Genomic DNA, 5,204 nt, shown 5'->3' with positions numbered 1-5,204 from the left:
ATGGAGCAGTCCACATTGACGGACCTCAGTGGATCAGAAGAGGTTTTTTGACTTCATCCAAAACTCCTGTTAGACATACTGAAGCCTTAAAAGCCCTACTAAAAGCTGTACTACTGCCATCACAGGTTGCTGTAATAAAGTGCAAAGGCCATCAGAAAACAGATACAGCAGTAGCAAAAGGCAATGACGCAGCAGATAAGGCAGCTAAACTAGCAGGCGGCTACATACAGCAAATGATTTGTCTAAACAGTGAGAGAGAAGGAGAGCTGACTTTGGAGAGCATTAAAGAAATGCAGAAACTAGCAGGTCCATATGAACAAACGCAATGGGTTCAAAAGGGTGCCGCCCATACAGAAGGACTGTGGAGAGCACATGATGGCAGGCTAGTGGCACCAGCTAAGTTATGCCACATGCTGATAAAACAAGCCCATGGCCCCACACATGTTGGAAAATTAAGAACAACAAGAGATGTCGAGGTACAATGGTGGCATCCATACATGAAAGAGATGGTGGAAAATTTTGTGACAGAGTGTGACACCTGCAACAATTTTAATGACAAACGAACATACAAGTGTCCAATGGGTCGGTTTCCAGTTCCAGATGCTCCATTTAAGGAGATATGTATTGACTATACTGACATGGGAGCAGACAATGTTGTGAGAGGATACAGATATATCCTGGTGATGGTTGATCGTTTCACCAAGTGGATTGAAGCCATCCCCTGTAAAAAGAGGATGCCAACTCTGTAATCAAATGGTTACAAAAGGAACTCATACCAAGGTATGGAGTGCCACGCTGTATAAGATCAGATAATGGAACACACTTTACCAGCCACAAGCTTGCAGAAGTAGAACAATATTTCGGCATAACACACAATTTTGGCTCAGTCTACCATCCGGCATCTCAGGGTCTGGTAGAGCGTGCAAATCAAACACTCAAAAGAAAAATTGCTAAAGCATGTTATGGTAACAAGCTAAAATGGGTAGATGCTTTACCCTTGGCACTCATGTCCATGAGATCCTCACAAAGTAATCAAACACATTTGTCTCCACATGAGCTGTTAACAGGGAGACCGATGCCTGGCCCTCCAAGAGAAGGAGGGCATGGACCTGTTTTAGATCTATGGCAAATTGAAGTAGATGAATATGTCAGGGAATTGACTAAAATCATTAGCGTTTTGTCTACACAGGTGCAAGCAGCAGCAGAGGTACCTGAGGAACCACCAGAGACTCCTGTTGGACCAGGTGATTGGGTAAGGCTCAAGGTCCACAAAAGAAAGTGGTCTGAACCTAGGTGGACGGGACCGTGGGAGGTGATAGAACGCACTTCACACGCGCTCCGAGTAAAAGGTAAAACAGGAGCTAATTGGCACCACCTCACACATTGTGTACCCGCACTGGCGCCTGCTCGCACTCTGGCAGAAGTTAGACAAGATCTGAGCCTGTCAGAACAAAACGCTAATGAATAATATAGTGTGAGTCTAGAAAAAGCATCAGAGGACAAATTGTCTTTAGATTACCCCCACTTTACACCTGTTACGACAACGTGCAGGTTCGTTTAAGCAAGCCGATAAAACCAGCCAACATTAAGCGAAATAGACAAGATAATGAAAAAGAATATCACTCTGTGGGGAAGCACTTCGGTGTTAGCCGGGATAGCGCTGCTTGCTGTCCTTATAGTACTCCCCTTGACATGGGGGGAGTTTGACCCGCATGAATCACGTAAAGAACCAGATAATCTAACAACTAACCAATTCCAAAATGAAACTTCACCCCCTAACAACCTACGCATGAAACGCATGAAACGGGACGAAACCGTAGATATTAACAAAGAGGGAATTACTGTAACAGTAGAGGAAGGCAAGATCACCTCGTTTGAATTTGATGTAAACACCATGAAGTCTGTTAACGCTTTCCAATGGAGCACACAATGTGATTCCAATAAAGCCAAGTATCTATGTACACCTCCCTGTTATTTTGGCGATGTATTTTCACACTCGAACGGAGGATGGATTAATCTAGACCATCGTTTGGTTGAAAAATGGAGAATCATAAAACGAAGCCCATGTCAGTGCGGTGTGAAAGAACCACCAAATACTAACCCTGATCCAAGAACTTTGCCTGGTAATGGTCATCCGACAAATTGTAACCCTGTGGTCATCACGATCTTCAATCCCGATTCCACTGATTCTGGCCTGTACTATTTAGGTATATCAAAGAATCCTAAAGACCCACTTTTCAGCTTCACGTTAAGGGTAATCGAGCCTAGGAAGACACCCTATATATTGCATGCTGATTTGGAAAAGAAAAGAACGAAAGTGACTTATCTGAATGTCAATAGTCTTAAAGATACAATGGCAGCGGAGACAGGATATCAAGGGAAAAATGCATGGTTGGATTGGGTGAGATATTCGGCTGCACATAATTATCAGCCAAACTGTGTTGCATGTGCCACGGCTAGACCTAGTTTAGCAACTGTGCCATTCCCATTGAATCTGAGGAAAGACCCAACAGGTATTAAGTGCATGCTCGCATTGTACACATCTCTTGAACCAAACGGCTGCAAATCATTAGCATTGTTGTATCCAGTGACTAGAAAGGACATCATTCCACCCCCATTCAGAGCCTACGAGGGCGATTATGAGTGCATCAAGAGAACCAAGGGTACAGGCACTGAAGTAGGACATTTTAAAGGGTGTAATTCTACCATAGAGGTCACCCCACAAGGGATAGTCCTGGAAACACCTATATCATTCATGTTATATGCCAGAGCTGATGTATGGTGGTATTGTGGTACACATATCCTGTATCCAAATCTACCAGCAGACTGGGTAGGTACCTGTGCATTAGTGCAGTTGGTAATGCCTTTCTACATAATGCCATTTACTCCAGAAGAACTTACTGATCTGGCTAATGGAGAGACTCTCAAGAGTCGAGTTAAACGTTCTGCTCCCGGTGGAAGTTTCAGCTCCACAATTTACATAGACTCCATAGGAGTACCACGAGGTGTGCCCAATGAATTCAAAGCTAGAAATCCAGTATTTGCGGGTCTGGAGTCCATTTTCGCTCAGGTCACTATCAACAAAAATGTAGATTGGATTAATTACATTTATTACAACCAGCAGAGATTTGTGAACTTCACCAGAGATGCTCTAACTGGGGTGCATGAGCAGTTAGGGCGGACTAGCCTGATGACTCAACAGAACAGAATTGCATTAGACATGTTGCTAGCTGAAAAAGGGGGTGTCTGTAAATTGTTTGGATCTATGTGTTGTACTTTCATCCCAAATAACACAGCTCCTGATGGATCCTTTACCAGAGCTTTGAAGGGACTTGACAGACTGAGCAAAGAGCTAGCATCAAACAGTGGGGTAGAGAATTACTTCACAGACTCCCTGGAGCGTTGGTTTGGTCAGTATAAGATGTTGGTATTGTTCATACCGATAATGATAGGCATAATAATCCTATGTGGATGCTGTGGCATTCCATGTATCCACACCCTTGACCACTAGATTGATCACCACTGCCCTGAGCAAAGAGAAAGAAACTGAGAAAGGTCAGTTTTTTATGCAAGAGCAAACCAAGTTACTCATAGACTATGATATAGAGCAGGAACACGAAAACCAGGAAGATAATTTCGTGTGAATAACTCTACAAAGTGTTTTTTGCTGCCATACCGAAGCCACAGACTTATTGTAGCTACAGTTTTTTTATTGTAGCCACAGTCTCTCAGTCGTATACAGATATTACAGTCTAATACAGACATTAAAAGTTTACTAATATTTACAGTCTTTTACTGATGTTAATGTTTACTGATATTTACAGTCTTTTACTGGAAGTGTTTTTTATTATACTGAAGCTAATTGTCTTTATGCTGGAATAAAAAGTGAAGTTCTTTGTTATTATACTGAAGGTGTTCTTTAGTACAGTTGATGTTTTATACAGAAGGTATTCTTTATTAAAGTTGATGTTTTCTACCAAAGGTACTTTTTATGACTGGAATAAAAACAAGTGCAATATGAATGTATTCTTGTATACCATATGCTGAATTTGTACACCACTCGGTGCCTTATATTTACTGGAGATTATACACACCATAAATGGTGTGTAAAGGGGGAATTGTCAGGTAAATAAATCCTGATTAGTATTAATCCACACTGGAAAGACTATCATATGTATTTGTCTACCTCAATCAATATATATTACGACACTACGAATATGTTTCTGCACTATTATGTATTTTCTGCACTATTATGTATTTTCTGCACTGAATGTATTACAAACATAATAGGGGCACTTCCCCTTTAAGAGTAACAGGTCAACAAGCCATCACTTCCTGACTGCTGACGGAGGAGCGTGTGGGCGCCAAACTGGGACCAATGAGGAGAAGGTCAACGCCTACTCCATGTATTAGATGAGATGTTTACAACCCTTTGTGCACACTTGAAGCGGAACCGTCAGACAGTTAACTGGGGTTTTTAGAGCGTTCAGTCTGTGGAAACGGCGAAGTGAAAAGTGTCCTCAGCTGAGAGTATTTTCTATGTTTGACTTATCACGTTAAATAAATATATCGATTGAACTAGAGGATTGCTGTTTTGATTCGACATTCAAGCTCCGAGTTCTTCAGCTTTTTCCAACCCTTTAATATCAACAGTCACAGTGAAAAGGTAGGACATTTGCTGCCTGATTGTATTTGGTGGGTTCCCACTGCTCAAAAGAACCTGGGACCACTGCTTGCACCAATACAGTATATCAACAGTCACAGTGAAAAGGTAATACATTTGCACCACTACAGTATATCAACAGTCACAGTGAAAAGGTAGGACATTTGCTGCCTGATTGTATTTGGTGGGTTCCCACTGCTCAAAAGAACCTTTCCTTGTCGGCAGGATTCAGACCTGCGCAAGGAGACCCCAATGGATTTCTAGTCCATCGCCTTAACCACTCGGCCACGACAACACATTCCCTGTTCTGTCCCCATTTCCAGAAATGGTCAAAACTTTCTCAATGGTTGAGAAAAGGAGAACAGTCTAGTGGATGTCTACGTAACGTACACATCTTTGTTTGTCTTGACGATACATGGAGCATTCTTTCAAGTGCTAAATCATCTGACCTGGTTGATCTAGAAACAACAAAGGAAACCAGAGACATCCTTTGACTTGACTTAATACCATTTGGAGATGCTGGGGATTGAACCCAGGGCCT

General features: G+C 42.1%; 2 non-coding genes across 2 annotated transcripts in view; both read right to left on the bottom strand.

The window, feature by feature from the left end:
• Positions 1–4,876: 4,876 nt before the first annotated feature.
• Positions 4,877–4,958, bottom strand: trnas-aga (transfer RNA serine (anticodon AGA)). The gene has a single exon. It is a non-coding gene; the product is annotated as a tRNA-Ser (tRNA).
• Positions 4,959–5,174: 216 nt separating this feature from the next.
• trnaa-ugc (transfer RNA alanine (anticodon UGC)) overlaps positions 5,175–5,204 on the bottom strand; it is a 72-nt gene continuing 42 nt past the window's right edge. Inside the window, exon 1 of the tRNA in view lies at positions 5,175–5,204. This exon is cut by the window's right edge and continues 42 nt beyond it. This is a non-coding gene — a tRNA (tRNA-Ala).

Source organism: Cottoperca gobio, chromosome 23 (assembly GCF_900634415.1).
Source record: "Cottoperca gobio chromosome 23, fCotGob3.1, whole genome shotgun sequence".
NCBI classification, from domain to species: Eukaryota; Metazoa; Chordata; class Actinopteri; order Perciformes; family Bovichtidae; genus Cottoperca; species Cottoperca gobio.
This window is presented reverse-complemented; position numbering and strand designations above follow the sequence as displayed.